At 42.5% G+C, this 20,415-nt stretch overlaps 1 pseudogene across 1 annotated transcript; it reads right to left on the bottom strand.

Moving 5' to 3' along the window:
* Nucleotides 1–14,473: 14,473 nt before the first annotated feature.
* Nucleotides 14,474–17,087, bottom strand: LOC308476335 (NADH dehydrogenase [ubiquinone] 1 alpha subcomplex subunit 1 pseudogene; annotated as a pseudogene). Its single transcript has 2 exons — nt 16,726–17,087; nt 14,474–14,482 (listed from the first exon to the last, which is right to left on the bottom strand). The product of its transcript is annotated as an NADH dehydrogenase [ubiquinone] 1 alpha subcomplex subunit 1 pseudogene (transcript).
* Nucleotides 17,088–20,415: the final 3,328 nt, after the last annotated feature.

Raw genomic sequence — 20,415 nt, 5'->3', positions numbered from 1 at the left:
GAGGCCAGAGGAAAGAAGTTGGGATGGGGGCTGTTTTCAAGGACTGTGGTTGGAGGAAAAGATGATGAGGTGATGGGGTGACAGTAGGTGACACAAAGTGATTGGCTAGAGAATAAACAGCCAAGGTAACACCTCCACCCCCCCCCCCATATAGGGGTGTGCTAATAAAATATTGTCTCAGACTCTTTGGACTCTGACCTGTAATGCATTACTGAATAAAAGTCTGCCTAATTGGAAATCTGGTTTGCGCTTCCGTATTGAACCCCGCAGCCTCCCTGCCATCACCACAACTCCAGACTCTTAAACAGACATGGTTGGGAAGGAAAGTTGCTTTTTCCGATTTGGATTACAAAGCTGCAAGGGAGTGTTACATTTCCAAATACATGCATGTATGTTTATATAACAACCTTCCAGAAATAAACTGGTTGGCAGTGCTAATTATCAAAAATTATCCCACAAAAGGTCGTATTTGCTGTCATGTTTATAACAGAAAGAAATTGTTCTAATTGTGTGAGTGCCTTTCATTAAACTGGTGCAAAACAGGCACGAAGAAATGAAAATCCATTTGGTCATTCTCTAAAAGCACTAAGTGGTTCAAATCGTATGCAGTTAATTGCCGGTATTTTTACACATTAAGATGTTTAGATGTGTGCCTGTGTTCTAAATAGTCCTCAGGTAAGTTGTCAGTTAAACTACTTATGGAAAAAATGGAATATGTTTAAATATGAATAATGATGATTACTGGTGAGAAGTCCCATTTTGAAAAGGTGCATGGATGTTATTTTTCATGGTCCCAAACATTTCCCATTATCAGGGTAGGATAAACTGAAGCCATGAGTTCATGTTGAGAAAGAAAAAGTCTATGTTTGTTATAACTGAATAGCACTCACCCTGGCTGGTTGTAACAGGAAAGATACAGGATTACAAATTGTGGGGAAATGTCTGTGTCTGTTTTGGGTTGTGGGGCGAATCAAAAGCTTATACAGATCAGAATACCTGCCACAGCCCCATCCCAAATGACTCCTGCTTCTTCAAACGACTCCGTAATTTCTAATGTTGCACTGAAATTGTGCCCTGCATTTTTTTCCCAACCATGCCACCTGAAAAAAATTGCACCAAAAAATTTGAAAGGAAAGAGACAATTTTAGTGAAATTCTCATGGGTGGGTGTGGGGGGGTTTGTGTTGCACCAATCTTATTTTCCAGCTGGCTGAAAGGCCAGCTGAAAGAAGTGAGTGACTTCTTTTACCCTCACGGAGTTATGATTCCCAGAGTTCCATTGGAAAGAGGGGTTGATTGGTAAACCACTCTGGGAATTATATTAATTATTAGGGGTTTCCCAATAACTATCAGTACCCTTACAATACAGTACAACTCCCAGAATCCTTTGGGGAGGAAGTCACAAATATTTGAAGTGGTATCATACTGCTTTAAATATGTGGTCTGAATGTGGCCTAAGGACTCAATTACATTAGTCCAAAAAAGTGTTTTAAATGAGTTATAACACTGTGACACCAGATGGCGCTGTAGAGTTCAATCTCCCGACAATGTGATTTCCCATTATGAGGTTTATAACGCATTTTCCTGAAGCGGTTTTTTGATGTGTCTAGATCCAGCCTAAGTTGCATCAGCCATGTAGCATCCTAAATCCTTTAAATATGTTTGTGGAAGGAGATGGAAGTATTGATTTGTGGTTTTTATTGTTTCTATTATGTGTTTTTATCTTGTGTTTTTATCTCGTGAACTGCCCTGAAATCTACAGATGAAGGGTGGTATAAGAATTCAATGAATAATAATAATAAGAATCCCATCCGTATTTATTCAGAAGAAAGTCCAACTGAGCTCAGTTGGGTTTACTCCTAAGTAAGAATGCATAAAATAACATCCTCAATCTAGCAGCCACCTCTATTTTGCAATTTAAGTAACCTTTTACAACACCCCTGCTTAAATCAGTGGAGGCTGCAAAACACCAGTGAAAGCAGAATGGCTGATCCAAACTAATAGTTTATAGAAAGTGTAGAGGTGAAGGCAATATTAAAATAACATGAAGCAATATTAAATATGGAGCCACGGTTGTGTCCAATGTTCATGGGTGGTGAAACTGGAGAGGCTATTTTTCTTGAGTATTCTCCAGAGGCAGGCTGAAGTTCTCCAACAGCTGAGGAAGAATATGAAAAAGTTTTGTTTTGTTTTTTAATCCCAAAATTAGCAAGAAGGTTCTTTTCTGAATTGGCTCAGCCACCAGTGTTGTGTAGTGGTAAGTCCCTGGGTGGCCTTCCCCAACTGGGTGCCCCCAGATGTTGAACTTCAACTCCCATCAACCTTGACCATTGAGCATGGTGACTGTGGGGATGACAGGAGCTGTAGTCTAACAACTTCTATACAGCACTATATCTGCCTCTGGGGTTAAGTGTTAGACCTGAACACTCTAGCGACAATGTGGTTTTAAATAGTGCCCGTCCAATTGTTTAAAATGTCATTGAACAAAATGAACCTTTCTGTTGACAACAGATAGCTACCAAGCTACCAAGCCAAAAATTCCTCTTTTGTTTTTGTTTTTGCAGAAATTGTAGAATCTTTCCTCCCCCTCTTGGACCACTCATTGCTCACCATTTGTCCTGCCACCTTGTCCCATATTCTGCATTCCCCACACCAGAACATATATTTGAAGAAGCGAAATCTGCAAATGGTTCAGAACTAAAAGCCATCAGCAACTGAGTTATCTCTCTGTTGCAAATTGTTTTCTGTCCCCATCTCTCCCCACCAAAAAAAGAATGACAGTAAAAATGAATCCTCTGATTATTCATCAAATGTCACATCACCATTAAGGAATCATTTGGGATGCTTTTGTCCTGCACAAAAGCTATAAACAGCTTCTGAAGCTGATTGATAGTGTAAAATAAGGATAAAGCATCTAATCAATCTCTCAAGAGCAACTTATTACATAGTAACAGGGAGTAGCTGTATCAGAGAATGGTGCAACTGAAGGACTGGTATAAATACAGTAATACCTTTGCGAACGTCTGCCCCATCAACCGTCCATTTCTGTGAACGTCTGCGGCAAACCTGGAAGTACCGGAATGGGTTACTTCTGGGTTTGCCACTAAATCGCGCTTCGTGCATGCGCAGAGCAATGCTTTGTCGAGCGTCTCTTTCGTCAAGCGTCCAGGGCTCCGGAACAGATCCCGGACTCAAAACAAGATACCACGGTATGAGAGAGGGCAGCTCATCCCGTACAATGTAATTAAAATATAATCTACAAAAATCTACCATGGCCAAACTCCCAAACCAATTAGGCCATGGGTAGGCAAACTAAGGCCCAGGGGCCGGATCTGGCCCAATCGCCTTCTAAATCCAGCCTGTGGACAGTCTGGGAATCAGCGTGTTTTTACAGGAGTAGAATGTCTCCTTTTATTTAAAATGCATCTCTGGGTTATTTGTGGGGTATGGGAATTCGTTCATTCCCCCCCCCCCCCATATATATATATATATATATATATATATATATATATATATATACACATATAGTCCAGCACCCCACAAGGTCTGAGGGACAATGGACTGGCCTCCTGCTGAAAACGTTTGCTGACCTCTGAATTAGGCCATATATATGTATCTTGCAGGGACACGGGTGGCGCTGTGGATTAAACCACAGAGCCTAGGACTTGCTGATCGGCGGTTCGAATCCCCGCGATGGGGTGAGCTCCCATTGCTTGGTCCCTACTCCTGCCAACCTAGCAGTTCGAAAGCAAGTCAAAGTGCAAGTAGATAAATACGTACCGCTCCAGCGGGAAGGTAAACGGTGTTTCTGTGCGCTGCTCTGGTTCGCCAGAAGCGGCTTAGTCATGCTGGCCACATGACCCGGAAGCTGTATGCCGGTTCCCTCGGCCAATAAAGCAAGATGAGTGCTGCAACCCCAGAGTCAGCCACAACTGGATCTAATGGTCAGGGGTCCCTTTACCTTTATGTATCTTGCACTGTATCCATTGATCATACTATTCCACTTCTACCTTTTAATGATCTACTGTGGCTCTTCAGTTACTTAATAATTTACCAACCTACTTTCTGACTCACAACCCACATTAGCCCTGGTCTTCCCAAAGGATGGCTTTGTGGAATCATCAGTTGTTGCTACGGGGAACCAGGCAGAGGGCCTTCTCAGTAGTGGCACCCACCCTGTGGAACGCCCTCCCATCAGATGTCAATGAGATAAACAACTACCTGACATTTAGAAGTCATCTGAAGGCAGCCCTGTATAGAGAAGTTTTTAATGTGTGACATTTTAATGTATTTTTAATCTTCGTTGGAAGCCGCCCAGAGTGGCTGAGGAAACCCAGCCAGATGGGCGGGGTACAAATAAATTACTATTATTATTATTATTATTATTATTATTATTATTATTATTATTGAGTGCTAGGTCCTCAGACATTGCCCAAGCTTTCCAGGTTCTGTTGGAATCCCATAGCAGTCTGAAGACTGTGTGGTCCAGCTGGGAGTGAATTCTGTGTCAGTGGTTTTCCTCTCTCCCACCCTCCTAACAACTTTTCACAGAACCAGCGAGAATTTTCCAAGCTTCTGCTTATATTGCCCACCCCTGAATCTGCTTTAAATTCCGTGGACACCCTTAGCTGCACAGCTCTCGGCTCCGGAGATAATTCTGTCTAGACCTGCACTTTTTCTGCCTCGAAGACCTTATGTGGCTTTATGAACAAAATGCATTGCAAACAATTTCAGCTATCTGAAAATAAAATCTATTGTCGGGAAATACAGGTGGCTGCTCCAAACGTATCATAAAACCAGGAATCATCCAAAGCTTGTCTGAAACATGTCTGGGGACCATGGGGGTGGCTTAACTAGATCAGAGGGAGAGAGAGAGAAATTATTTCTTCTGCAAGAAAAGGAAAGTAAAGGGGGAGGAGAGAAAGAACAAGCATATCACTTTTGCAAGTTTTCAAGATAGAAATGTTAAATACAAGCAGGGTCAAACTAGCCTGCGGGTGTTAGGGATAAATGAACTCCCAATGTCTCAATTTGGAATTGGCTCATTTATGAGTAGGGATGGAATTTACTGGAGGAGGATCTCAATGTTGAACGGATCAGCACAGATCCCCCCCCCCCCCCACTCTAATTCTCATCTTATTTCATTGATGTCATGGAGGTGCAAGCTATTTTTAAAAATTGCTCCAATAAAAATATGAACAATTCCTGCATGCTACATCCATTATTGTAAACATTTTTATACACCCCCCCACATGTACAGTCCAGGTTTCCTAAAGTAACAGCACATACATGTGCATAACTATATAAAAATACTTCTCTATTAAATCTAATACAGCAGAGTACAGTCGTACCTTGGAAGCCGAACGGAATTCATTCCGGAAGTCCATTCAACTTCCAAAATGTTCGAAAACCAAAGCGAGGCTTCTGATTGGCTGTAGGAAGCTCCTGCAGCCAATCAGAAGCCCCGTCAGATGTTCGGCTTCCAAAAATAGTTCACAAACCAGAACACTCACTTCTGGGTTTGCGGTGTTCGGGAGCCAAAACGTTCGAGAACTAAACTGTTCGAAAACCAAGGTACGACTGTACTATAGTACTCTATGGAGTATTATGGGCATGCTTCTGTCTCCAGCTTCCAGCATCCGTCTTCCAACTCACAAGCACACACCCCAAATCTGACAATTGTTTTTCCACCCACTAGTCAAGTGAGGCTGGGTGTGGGAAGGCCCACCTATTTTCTCACTCTCATTATATGCAGATGTCAGGTGTTGGCTGAATGACCAAGGTGACTAACCTGACAAAGGGACTAGTTTGACCTGTTCTTCAGAGTCCCCCTTATGCAGTACATTCTAGCCTCACAGATACAGGATCACAGCAACTGGAAGGGGCCTAGGACAACATCCAGACTGACCCCCCCCCCCCAATCCTCATAACAGTATATACCCTTTGATTATAATGTAATAATAATAATAATTTATTATTTATACCCCGCCCATCTGGCTGGGCTTCCCCAGCCACTCTGGGCAGCTTCCAACCAAATATTAAAATACAGTAATACAGTGGTACTTCGGGTTACATATGCTTCAGGTTACATACGCTTCAGGTTACAGACTCCGCTAACCCAGAAATAATATCTCGGGTTGAGAACTTTGCTTCAGGATGAGAACAGAAATTGCGCGAGAGCAGCGGGACCAGAGGTACCACTGTACATTAAACATTAAAAGCTTCCCTAAACAGGGCTGCCTTCAGATATCTTCTAAAAGTTTGGTAGTTGTTCTTCTCTTTGACATCTGGTGGGAGGGCGTTCCACAGGCCAGGTGCTGCTACCAAGAAGGCCCTCTGCCTGGTTCCCTGTAACTTGGCTTCTTGCAGTGAGGGAACCACCAGAAGGCCCTCGGCGCTGAACCTCAGTGTCCGGGTAGAATGGTTTATAGTAAAACCTCTGCATGGTGTACAGCAGGGGTGTCCAACAGGTCAATCATGGTTGATCCCGGGACCCCTTTGCCCCCCCCCCCCAAGAAGCTCAACAACTTTGATGGGTAGATCACTGCCAGTTTTTTTTTATATAGTGGGAGTAGATCACAGTCTCTTGGAAGTTGGACGTGTCTGGTGTACAGAAATACTGAAATGATCAATAAAATATTTTTAACCAAAATTGCATCACAAAATTCAAAGACGTCCACAATCTGATCTGCATATAAGTCCAGAAACTGGGAATTAGGCCAATTTGCTTTGAAATGCAGACTGTAAGGAATTCTCCTCCATACCATGGTCACAATCAAGCTGATTTTGCTTTCAGAGAAAGGTTGTTTTCTGCTGCTCCAGAGAAGCGGACACGGAGCAATGGATCCAAACTACAAGAAAGAAGATTCCACCTAAACATTAGGAAGAACTTCCTGACAGTAAGAGCTGTTCGACAGTGGAATTTGCTGCCAAGGAGTGTGGTGGAGTCTCCTTCTTTGGAGGTCTTTAAGCAGAGGCTTGACAACCATATGTCAGGAGTGCTCTGATGGTGTTTCCTGCTTGGCAGGGGGTTGGACTCGATGGCCCTTGTGGTCTCTTCCAACTCTATGATTCTATGATTCTATGATTTTAGATCTGAGCTTCCTGAAGCGATTAATGGAACAAGGCTTTGCCTCATCTGCAAAGCCAATTGGTGAGATGAACTGCATGTTCCACAGTGATGACATGCTCTTCTTAAGATTGCACCACATCAGAAATGGAGATGCAGTGTTGCATCATTGAATTCCCCTCCCTTTCCCTTGCCTGTGGAAAGCTAGCCCTACAGAACAACAGTTTCTAGAATCACCTTCCAAATGGTGTGCAAGTTTGCAATGTGAATTGAGGTGTGTGTGTGTGTGTGTGTGTGTGTGTTTGACACGAAGGCATTCAATCATGCATTTTCCAGCTTTCATTCCTGATATAGTAGAAATCCCATGAAGGCTGCGAAGCATCGATAACCATCTCCTCCATGAATCGCTCTCATCCTTCTTTAAAACCATCTAGCTTGCTCGCCATCATGACCTGCTGTGGGAGAGAGCTCCAGGGCTATTTTAAATCTGTCCTGAATTCAGCTTATGGGAATCTTTAGGAATATAGGAGAGGATATATTGTTTTGATATTATCCCTCCTCAGTCATGCTAGTGAGCAAATAGCAGGGCACATTCCCTTTGCAACTTATTGGAAACAAGTTGATGATTCGTTACAGGTAGGTAGCCGTGTTGGTCTGCCATAGTCGGGGGAAAAATTAAAAATTTAAAAAATCCTTCCAGTAGCACCTTAGAGACCAACTAAGTTAGTTACTGGTATAAGCTTTCATGTGCATGCACACTTCTTCAGATAGATAATGATTCGTTAGAATCCTTTAATTAAGCAATCCAGTCTGGCTTGTATATTGCACTTAAAAAGGTAAAGGGACCCCTGACCATTAGGTCCAGTCATGACCGACTCTGGGGTTGCAGTGCTCATTTCGCTTTATTGGCCGAGGGAGCCGATGTACAGCTTCCGGATCATGTGGCCAGCATGACTAAGCCGCTTCTGGCGAACCAGAGCAGCACACGGAAACACCATTTACCTTCCCGCTGGAGCAGTGCCTATTTATCTATTTGTACTTTGACGTGCTTTCGAACTGCTAGGTTGGCAGGAGCAGGGACCAAGCAACGGGACCTCACCCCGTCATGGGGATTCGAGCTGCTGATCTTCTGATCGGCAAGTCCTAGGCTCTGTGGTTTTTTGTTTTTTTTAATAATTTTTATTAACCGGCCAATCAAATCAAATTAAATCACATCACATAAGTTCCGAATTACAAAGCCAAATTTTAAATTTTGTTGGGGGGACCCATATTTCAAGATCCGAAGGGGGATTCTGATCATCTTCTTGCTACTGCGTTAATGTCCAAATCAGTCGAAACAAAGTTCATAATTCTATCCAGTCTTATCTTGCTGTTTCCACATCACATCTTGTTTATATATTTTCTCTTTTTTCTTTATGATCTCTTCTGATAGTCTCCTTAAGCCGATAAACACCAATAATAATAATAATCCTGTGTGAATTTTCCGTTCTCCCATTCCTCAAATCGAGATGGTTTCCATATATCATCGCCTTCATAGATAACATCGCTCTTTCCATCTCGCCAAACTGTCGCTCTTGAGTCCCTCTGAGGAGTTTCACCCACAATATATAAACAGCTCTATTTCTCTCTTTCTCCTCCCAGACTCAAGACCTCCGACAGAACTTCCCAATATGGCGAAGGCATTTTTAACTGCGTCATTCCCAAGCTCTTATACATTCCTCGTTCTTCTTAGAACATGCTTTGGTTCAAAAGTTTATCTCCACACAGCCTTAAATCCATAGCTTAAATCCTTAAAATGACATTTCTGACTCGTAACTCGTGAGGGGAGGGGATTCTTGTTAATCACATAAGAGAAGAAAGGAAAGTTTTTTTCCCCTCCCCCATCAGTCATTTGCCATACCATGTCTTGGCGTATCTTCTCATTTTTTATTCTTGTCTTGTTTTATCAGAGATCTCTTCTATAGCAGTCTTTACTCCCCCTCCTTCCTTGAAATATGTGCATTCCTTCATCCAAATTGCTTTCTTTTGAAGTTCTTGCAGCTAGTGGCGCGAATCAGGGACGGCGTCCAGAAGTGCCGGAATCCCACAGGAGGGCTTTGTGCCTAGTGCCCCCACCCCCACAAATTCGGGGGTGGTATAGGGCACAGCAGGCAAGGGCAGTGCCCCCACCGTCCTGGGGGGGGGGGTTAGGGAGGCTAATTACTCCCATCATAGCCTCCAAATTACCTCGTGTGGGTCGGAGAGATGTTATTGTCAGCCATCTTCCGATGCGCCTCCTAGTGGCCCCTAGGCTCTGTGGTTTAATCCACAGTGCCACCCGCATCCCATATATTGCACTTAAAACACACTTAAAATGTTTTATTTACAGCTGTATAGCTGAGTCCTCAGTATAAGGTAGCTTTTGATGATCCCGCAGAGAAATAGCATTGGTAAAACCTTCCCTCCTGGTGTGGGGGTTTTTTGGTTTGGTTTTGCAAGTGGGATTTTCATTTTAGAAGTGCCGCCTATACACAGCCTTTCTTTCCTAAACAAGCAGTGCAATTGCAAGTATCTGCCTCCTGGTATTTATTATTAATAGGAAGCTAATGAGGTGGATAATTAAGCAGTCGCTAATCGCCAGACCAGAGCCTGAAGGAAACTGGGTTCAAATAAAATGTCCCCCAAAGGATTAAAACAAAAACAAACCCATAATGAGTTGTTCATTGTTGTGATCTGTTGTTCCGGGCCTCAGCAGATCTTAGTTTTTATTTACCATAAAATACAATTGGGAGACCTGTGGTGAAGGAAGGGGTGAGGAAGACCAACTTGATTAAGCCAAAATGTACATACAAAGCAAAACTGATTTGTCTTCATTTGGATGTCCTGCCCTTTAAATGTTTGTGTGCTACAGTTATCCAGTACTGCAATACAAGAGAGAGATTCCTCGTGCGTCCAGGTTTCCCTTGACACAGCCAACAAACATGGTGCCACCCAGAGCCTTCCATTCTGATGAAAGGTACCTCCTTGGTTGCCTTCCAGCAGCTCTGTTAAATAGTGATTTCATGCTGGCTGGGGCTGATGGGAATTGGAGTCCAACAATATCTGAAGGACAACAGGTTTCCCCAGCCCTGTTTTTCAGGAAGAATTGGGGACAAGATGTTTAGATTCTGCCACACTTCCAGGGATGTCATCAGGACCAGAACAAGTTTTGACCTTGGGCGTTAGGCAATTTTTTAAAAATGACCTTTTTTATGAGGGATTAAAAAATATGTTAAAGATTGGTTTGCTACATTCCAAATCAACCTGGGATTTGGTTGGTACAGTGGTACCTCGGGTTAAGAACTTAATTCATTCTGGAGGTCCGTTCTTAACCTGAAACTGTTCTTAACCTGAAGCACCACTTTAGCCAATGGGGCCTCCCGCTGCCGCCGCGCCACCAGAACACGATTTCTGTTCTTTTCTTTTTTTTAAATGATATTTATTGAAAATTTTTAAAATTACAGAAAAAGACAAAGCAGAGAAAGAAAAAAGAAAGAAACAAAAAAGAGAAGAAGAAAACAAACCACATCCAACAATACAAATTCAAAAAACAAAAATACACCACAAGCATATAAAAATAAAACCAACATTCTCAAATCTTCAACTTTCATTACCTTCTTTCTTTGACCTCCTCCTCCTCCCTTTTTTTGTATCCCAGTTAATAATTATCGCAGCAAATCCTTTCCATATTTCATAATATTCTGTCATTACATTACCTTAATCTATTTTCATCTTATCTTATAAAAAACCTTAAAACTTAAATCTTATTTTTACCCACTTCTCATAACCATAATATTCTTGCCTAATTCTTTAAACATTTTTGCTAGAGCCAAGTAATTTCGTTCCAACATTTTTCTAACAGTCATCAATTTTATAAAACAATCCTAGTAATAAAAAAAAAGAAATAGAAACAATCCAATCTTCATCCAGCGTCCCTTCCTCCTGGTCCCGGGTTTTGTCAGTCCTTTTTATCCCATCGATCTAGCACATTAACCTGGTAACCTTATATCCGAGGCCCTTAAGTCCCTTCCATGTCCCTTCCGCAGCTCTTCTTCATATTCACCTTTCACTCGTGGGAACTCCAGCTTGGTAATGTTTTTGACCCTTTTCAACTAATCAGCCCCTTTTCCATAGTCCAGACTAAACTCCATGTAGTATTTAAAAACATGTTTCAGAATCCCTCCAAAATTGAGAGCCCCCACAGCCCTAAACATCTCACGGCCCATTGCCAGACTCGGAAAGTCCAAACATCCCTGCATAGGGGGGTCTATCCAACCCCCCATTTCCAAATCAGTCCAAACTTTATCTTTCCTAATCTGGCTTTTTCCAAGTTCATTTGTCAAATCCAAAAGCTCATGTTCCTGCTGGGCCGCAGCTCCCTCCATCTCTGGTGCCCAAGATTCCGCAACATCCTCTTCTCTCATCTGTTCTGTCAGGGCACACTCCTGATCTAATTCCTGGGTGGGCTCCATATAGTTTCCCACTGCCTGTTCAAAAATTCTGACCGCATTAGTCATCAAATCCGTCTTCTCAGTTAACTGTTCCAGTTGAGCATTTATTTTACAGAGAGCACACAACAGAGCTTCTGAATACATTGTCCTACAAGGTCACAAGCCTTTTCCCATGATTGTAATCTGTGACAGCTGCAAGCTCCCTGGAATTAGTTACAGTTTCCCATTCTCCCTCTAGGGGGAAAACTTCTAATTGTTCTTGCAACAAAGTTTCTTTTTTGAGATATTTTGTCAATATTTGTTCCTTTAAAATGCGAAAAGAAACAGTGGAATCACTATGTTTCTCTTCTTTTAGCTATCTGTCAAAAACGTTTGTCTCTGGTCAATGAGCTTCAAATGTCAGTCCTGACACCCCGCTCCAGGATCAGGACGGTGGAAAGTTACTTTACTTTAAACTCACTTCTGCAGGTTTAAACAGTCCAAAAAAGATCCCCCTTCTTCTCCTGCTGCCGAAGGAGGGTTCGAGGATTTTAAATGATGAAAGCCGATCCTTTAGAAGCGATTTTCTGAGCTCTAGTTTACGTTGTCTTTGCTTTATTCTGTCTACAAAGAAACGGAAGGCTGACTTCCTGTTTAGACCTTCCCGTTTCAGTACCAAATTGAAGTAAATTTTTAAATCCAATTCCTTTCTGCTCACAAATCCTTATTTAAAGTCCAATTTGTTCAAAGTTTAAGTACTCACGGGTGCTTATTTTAGAAGCCAAATTGTCCCAGGAAAAAGGCAGCGCTCTCCGGCAACGGCTATGCGGCTTCGCTCCACGGAAATAGCAGTTGACTCACAGCACCGAGCCGCTTCCCCCTCTTTGCTTCGGAGCCCGTTAGTGGGTTCCTTTGCGGGTTCGGGGGGGCGCTAAGGGTGCCCGCCAAGTCCCATGGTCACAGGCTTCATCCGCCTGTGATTTTTAAAAGGGTCCCCGCTTCGCCGTAGCGGAAAAGACCCGTTTCGCGCGGAGCTAGTCCCTCCAGTTCAGAGGGAGTCCGCCATTGCCGATGGCACCACCCCGGAAGTCCCACGCTTTCTGTTCTTATCCTAAAACAAAGTTCTTAAGCTGAAGCACTATTTCTGGGTTAGCGGAGTCTGTAACCTGGAACGTATGTAACCTGAAGTGTATGTAACCCGAGGTACCACTGTAGTTCAAATCGGGGAAAATAAATACATTAAATGGACAAAAGTACAAAGATTCACAAAATGCTTAGGGGTATGCGTACCCCTGCGTACTGCCCCACGGGGGAAAAAACACTGTTAAGTAGCATCAGGACTTGGGAAGTACAAGGTAAATACTTGGGATGTCTGAGAATACAACTGCAGATGGAAATGGGGGGGGGGGAATTCCTGCAATTCTCATTTTCACCCAAGGTCAGGAGTGGAAATCACGTAAGCAAATTTAATGTAAATAATAGCTTTACTTTCATCCACTGAAATGCATTATTCTTTGTATTGTATCTTTGTAAACTGTTTAGAGACCATTGTAGCTAAGCGATATATAAACTGTTTAAACAAAACAACAAATTTGTTTAATTTTTTTCGTATCAAGTTCATGCAAAATTTTAAAGAATCAGCACAAAACAGAGAGGGAGCTCAATGCAAACAACACAGAAATGAACTAGTTTAAGGCTATTCTGCTCATCCTTAAGGGCTGAAGTCAAGAGTAAGTATCCCTAGGCAGCTGTTGATGCCCACGTCCCAATTGGGGGCCCATTGCCGACCCCTGGAGCCAATAATAATAATAATAATAATTTATTATTTGTACCCCATCCATCTGGCTGGGTTTCCCAAGCCACTCTGGGCGGCTTCCAACAAAGATTAAAAATACATTAAAATGTCACACATTAAAAACTTCCCTGAACAGGGCTGCCTTCAGATGTCTTCTAAATGTCAGGTAGTTGTTTTTCTCTTTTACATCTGATGGGAGGGCGTTCCTAGCCCTCTTCTCCCCCTCCTTGCTGTTGCTGTCTGTTCAGCTACCTTTTCCAGTATGAACCCTTTCCCACAAACCATTAGATTTCCTTGTGAGGCCCTATTGTGGGTGGAAGTTTTGTTTTATAAAACAGATAAGGGTACATCTTTTATTGTCATGGTATCCACACTTTGGAATGTACCCCCCCCCCCCCGGAAATTAGGATGGCACCAGTATATAATGAATTGAAAAAGATATTTAAATACACTTTCCCCAAAAAAGAAGAAGCTTTCTTTCTAGGCTTGATGGGAGAGGAAATAAAAAAAGCAGATCAAAGGTTATTTATGTATGCTACGACTTCTGCCAGAACTTTATTAGCCCAAAAATGGAAAGTACAGTGGTACCCCGCAAGATGAATGCCTCGCAAGACGAAAAACTCGCTAGACGAAAGGGTTTTGCAGTTTTTGAGCTGCTTCGCAAGACAAATTTCCCTATGGGCTTGCTTCGCAAGACGAAAACGTCTTGCAAGTTTGTTTCCTTTTTCTTAACACCGTTAATACAGTTGCGACTTGACTTTGATGAGCAACTCATAGAACGCGGCGTGGTAGCTTTTTTGAGGTTTTTGGTGATTTTTGAAGCTTTTCCAAAACTTTTCCGACACCATGCTTCCCAAGACGAAAAATTCGCTAGATGAAAAAACTCGCGGAACGAATTAATTTTGTCTTGCGAGGCACCACTGTACCAGAATTACCAACAACAGAGGAGTGGCAGACAAAGATGGTTGATTATGCAGAACTAGCAAAACTGACCTGTAGAATCCGAAATCAGGAGGAAGCAAAATTCCAAAAAGATTGGAGTAAATTTATGGAGTACATAAATAATAACTGTAGAAATTTGAGGACTCTGGCAGGACTGAAATAAATCTTACGATGTAGATAGGATTGGATACAATAAGAAACTGTGGAAAAGTAACTGACATTAGAAAACCTGTTGAGGGGAGGGAAGGAAGTCAATGCTCAGCAGAGTGTGGGGAAAGAATGTGGGTAAATGATTGTTGAATTTTACTGTATTTTGTTTGTTTGTATTAAATGAAACACCAATAAAAAACATTTTTTAAAAAGGATGGCACCAACAGTTTCTTTTTTTAGCTGGCTCCTTGAGATTTTTTGTTATTATTATTTAGCTAGTCTTTTTCAGGATAACATCAGGACTGCTGAGAGAAACGTCTGCACGCCTGAACCAGCAAGTGTGCCATGCAACAGTATTTGACATCTGCCATGCAATATTTGTTGGTATTTGTTATACATTTGTTACTATTTGACAGGTGAAGTGCAGTTCCATTTATTGCAAATGACCATCGGAAACCAATCACATTCCCCATGGAATAATTATGGGGGCATGGGACATGTTGATATACTGAGCTCTTCAGGAAAAAACCCACACAATCTGCTTTTTGGAACTGTGGGATTGGATATTGTCAAACTTTTGAAATAAAAGTGGAAGGATCAGCTTTTTTAAAAAATATCTCTTCTGTTTTTCATCACCTGTTGAAAGGGCTGAACAATGCATGAATGCAAACAACAACCAGGACTTACTAAATGGAATTGTTGTTGTTGTTTAGTCGTTTAGTTGTGTCTGACTCTTTGTGACCCCATGGACCAGAGCACGCCAGGCACTCCTGTCTTCCACTGCCTCTCGCAGTTTGGTCAGACTCATGCTGGTAGCTTCGAGATCACAGTCCAGCCATCTCGTCCTCTGTCGTCCCCTTCTCCTTGTGCCCTCCATCTTTCCCAACATCAGGCTCTTTTCCAGGGAGTCTTCTCTTCTCATGAGATGGCCAAAGTATTGGAGCCTCAGCTTCAGCATCTGTCCTTCCAGTGAGCACTCAGGGCTGATTTCCTTCAGAATGGAGAGGTTTGATCTTCTTGCAGGCCATGGGACTCTCAAGAGTCTCCTCCAGCACCATAATTCAAAAGCATCAATTCTTCGGCGATCAGCCTTCTTTATGGTCCAGCTCTCACTTCCATACATCACTAAATGGAATAGCAGGTGTCAAAGCAAATGTTGAACACAGTTGCATGGCAGGTGGCTGTTTACATGCTAAGCTCACAAAGCACATCATTTCAACCATATGGAGTCCAGAGCATGGAGGAACAGTTTTTCAGGACAACCAAGCCACTGCCTTTTGTAAACACTGCCTGGACTGATATGCTTTAGGCCTCTTTTATTCAAAGACTAATGCACAGTGCGGTTCTGGACATGTAACAACATTGAAGATGGCATCTTTCAGTTCCAATATGCAACAGAGATTCCATCTGCCTCTTTCTTATGTTTTCCTTCATGCGCAAGGCTGCAGGTCCCACGACGCCAAACATCCATCAATCAGGTTTTATTTAGGAAACACTTTCCATGCAAGGCACAGCACAAGGAAATCGAAATGTAGGGAGGGAAACGTCTCTGGCAGATGAAGTAGTCAAACGAACATTTAGCAACATGAGAAAACAATGAAACACTCAGCTGAGAGGAGAGCTCTTTAATTTTTATTTTGAGAAGACAGTGAGAGAGAGAGAGAATATTCTCGTGTAGGAGGAACATGAGTTGTCTCTGCCAAACTCCTCTGTTAAAAATTCCGAGAGATTCATTCCTTTCCACATGTGTTTTTCTGCTAATCCCCGAAACTAGATGGGAACTAATGACATAAGAACATAAGAAGAGCCTACTAGATCAGGCCAAAGGCCCAGCTTGTCCAACTTTCTTTCTTTCTTTCTTTCTTTCTTTCTTTCTTTCTTTCTTTCTTTCTTTCTTTCATCTGTATTTTATTTCTTTATTGCAATTTTATTGGTACAGTATTAGAAGCTTATTGTCCTCTCTCCTCATGAGATTATGATCAATATACTCCACACTTTTTCAAATACATGTTTATTAAGTTGCTTTCATTGCACTGTGGTAATAATAATAATAATAATAATAATAATAATTAATTTATACCCCGCCCATCTGGCTGACTTTCCCCAGCCACTCTGGGCGGCTTCCAATCAAGTGTTAAAAACAATACAGCATTAAATATTAAAAACTTCCCTAAACATGGCTGCCTTCAGATGTCTTTTAAAGATAGGATAGCTGCTTATTTCCTTCACATCTGAAGGGAGGGTGTTCCACAGGGCGGGTGCCACTACCGAGAAGGCCCTCTGTCTGGTCCCCTGTAACCTCACTTCTCGCAATGAGGGAACCGCCAGAAGGCCCTCAGCGCTGGATCTCAGTGTCCGGGCTGAACGATGGGGGTGGAGACGCTTAATGTTAATGTTCTCCAAACCCTTGGAGTCATAGTACTGATTTACCCCAGACACACGCTTGTCTCTGTCCAACAGGTACCACTGATAGGTGCTCTGATCAATTCTCTTCTCCTTGCCCCCGTTGGTGTATCTGTGGATGTAAGCGGTGCTCATGCCAGGGATGACCAAGCACACGTACATGAGGCCCAAGCTAGGCAAGATCTCGTACCACATCCCGACAGCTGCGCGGCTCTTTCCCACCGTGACCCTGGTGACCTCTCAGTGAGTGGAGCTGCCACACGACTTCGCCCTCAAAGCAGAGCTGGTCTCCTGCGCATGCTCCTCCAACAACCCTTCAGCTTGTCCAATTTTCTAATCTCTCCGTCGTCAATCAGATGCCTGGGGGAAGCCCACAAGCAAGATGTGAGCTCCACAGCCCTCTCCTCTCCTGCGCTTTTCCACAGATGGCTTCAAGAAGCACATTGCAGAAGATCTCCATCTAGGTTAGCAGCCACTGTTAGCCTTTTCCTCCTATGTCCAATCTGTTAGTTTCTGTTTCTCACTGAGCAGCTGCTGGGAGTCACAGGACTCTGTTTACATTCCAGAGACCTTCCATTCTCACAGGAAAGGAGACGGGATGTGACGTTAGTGGTTTTCTGTTTCTTTTGTTCCTTTGTTCAGTTGTTCTCTGCTCTCACAGGGAGAGGATGTATATTTCTTTGCTCTCAGCATAGCTAGAAAATAAAACATAGCAATGTAGCTGATACTATCTCATCCTTCTGCATGCTGTTTTGATGCTTTGCTGGGACGACGTGCCTGAGGCCTTATCAAAGGATCAGGTCATCAATTAACTGTCGGGAGGCGATTCCGAAGATGAGCCTTATCAGCTCAGAACAACGGAGATTCTGACACAATCCACTTTAAAAACCAGCCAAGTTGGTGATCATCTCTACCTCTTGTGGGAACACATTCCACAGTTTAACTATGCTCCGTGCGAATAAAGACTTTCTTTTGTTTGTGCTGAATGAGCACCAAAGGACCTTTCTGCCATCACCACAGCTCCAGCCACCAAAATGGACAGAAGTGGGAAGGTGATTTATTTTCTGACTCTGATTGCAAAGCTTCGAGTACTCAGCAACTAGTACTCAGTTGGAAGAGAAAGATATAAGGATTTCTAGTTTATTTGATTTGAATGTGTGTGTTTTTCTGACCTTCTATTTAATATATATTATTTTTGAGGCAGCCATGTACTTATTTGACAAAAGAATAAAATAAAGCCACAAAAGCAACTTGAAGGGACAATGCAGCTAAATAAATATAATAGTCAAAAGACACTTCAGCACATAATCTTATAAACGTTCAAGATGCTGAAATCCATTAATATCCATCGCCCCCACAATGTGCAGTTGTAATTCACAGCAATGCTCCCATAAGCCATTCCTGTGGCAAACATCCAACCAGTTTAGTTTCCAACATGGATTTTGAGGCGTGCATTCCAACAGGCTCTCTGTATAACTTACATTTTCTGGTGAAATGAATTTGACGGAACATGCTTCCAGGTCACATGCACATGAATAAGCATTATATAGTCATGTATTACTTCAGCATTTTTATATTTCCACCTGCATTCTCAAGATGGCTTTCTGGTGCCAAACCCCCTGCGTCATCAAAATAACTAAGCACTTTTGCAAACAATTTCCATTTTTGCCCCAAGAGGAAGAAAAAAACCCTTGAAGGCAACAAAAGTTGTGATGCAGTACAACTGCAAATGAAACCGACATTCGTGAAACCATCAGAGGGCTGAACCAACTGAGACAAAGTGAGTATATCAAATGGTTAGCCATGTAGTCAAAGGACTTATCCACGCTTACCTTTCCTCTGTGCTTTTCAGCACAGTGTCTGAGCTCCCCCAATTTTTTGCTCCAGAGCTTCCCCCATGAAAACTGCTCTTTAAAGCTGAATCAGAACAAACAGCAACCTATAGGAAGCCTGAATAGCTGTTTGTTGCTGTTCAGCTTTAAAGAGCAGATTTTCAAGGGGGGAAGCTCTGGAACAAGTAAAGAGCACTCAGACTTAAAAAGCGCAAAGTTGTGTCTGGAAAGAGCAGGGCAAAAGGAAGTCTACTAAAGTTAGACCTAGGTGTTCATAGGAGAAGAGCCACTATCTTGCAGGTGCTTGCTCTGGTTGGCTGCAGCAGATCTTTTCTGGAGGGAAAGATCCTTCATATCACTGGTTTCAATTCAAGCCAGTGATGTAAAATATTGTTCTTGATTACACCAAGCTCCACAAATCAACGGGATATTTGCAATGCAAAGGAAGTATTTGCACTTAAAGCATGCCCACTTTGGGCAAGAACGTAGGCGCATAACATTGGTCCAGCTAGGTCACACTCACAGGCGGAGGCTCTCCAGGGTTTCAGATGGGGAGTACAAAGCAAAGCACTCCTGGTGTACAATGTGGGTTGTGCAAGGGATGGAGAATTTCATTTAGTCGGCGTTTTAAAACCAAACTAATCTAATTTGCACCTCCAGTACAGAGACCGGAATGCAATTACCCTTTGGATTTCGCACTTCTCTGAATTTTGCAATGCAGGATCAAAATGGGTAAAAATGCATATTCTAAATAAAATAAAAATAAATTTAGAAATATGTACAGTACACTGAGATAAAATACAGAGTTCAATATGAATTTTCATACACGTATATTTCAAAATCTCATATTAATGGGGAAGTGGCATGGCACGGATTTATGAATGAATGCAAGCGGAATTTACACAGTGTGCAAATGGGCCAATCTGCCATTCCATATATTGTGCCCATCATATTCATGTTATGCCCTATAAAATGCACTGGTGTTGATGGTAAAATAAGCTACTGTTTCAGCGCGTAATATATTCCTACAAAAAGAAAAAAAAGAAAAGAAATCCCAGCTTTTCAAACTTTGGAAGCAAAGGGAATATTGCCATTGAAATGAGACACGTCCTGCATAAAAGGATATATTTTTAACTCCTGTTAAAATGAGAGCTGAAATAGTTAGAACATATTCATGGCTGAAATGCAAATTTCCTATGTGAGAAATCTGATTCTCCACAAAGACTCCCTTTTTTCATGGTACTGAAATGAATTTGATTTGCAGAATGTGAAATGATAAAGGACCATTGGGGATGATCTCAGGTGAGGTGTTCTCTCCTTCGGGAAGTGGAAATAAGAAGAGAGATGGGCTGGAAAGAAAATTAAGGGATATTAAATGCATTTTTCTCAGATGGAAACATACTACTTCCCCCTCAAAAAAAGAAAGAACGCATCACTACTTTTTAAATAAAACAAGACATTACCCAAGTGAACCAAACTTTGTTCAGACAAGGACATGAAGGAACTGGCTCTTGGACTATGGCTCTGGGACTCGGGCTCAGACTCGGAACCAGAGGAATCTCAGTCTGCACCAGATCCTTTGCCTCAGGCATCATCTGAACCAAGTCTGGGGCCTGATCCCGAAGAGTCCCAGTCTGCACAGGTTCCCCTGCAACAAGCACCAGCTGGGCCGAGTCAGGGGCCTGAGCCTGCCCTGGCTCCAGGTGCGGGGATGACCTCGTTGCCTTCAGCTGGGACATCACTTACAGCTGCTCCACTACTGATTGGGTCAGGGGAG

This window comes from Podarcis pityusensis (genome assembly GCF_964106645.2).
Source record: "Podarcis pityusensis genome assembly, chromosome: 4".
Lineage (NCBI taxonomy): Eukaryota > Metazoa > Chordata > Lepidosauria > Squamata > Lacertidae > Podarcis > Podarcis pityusensis.
The sequence above is the reverse complement of the archived record's forward strand: the minus strand, read 5'-3'. Positions and strand labels throughout refer to the sequence as shown.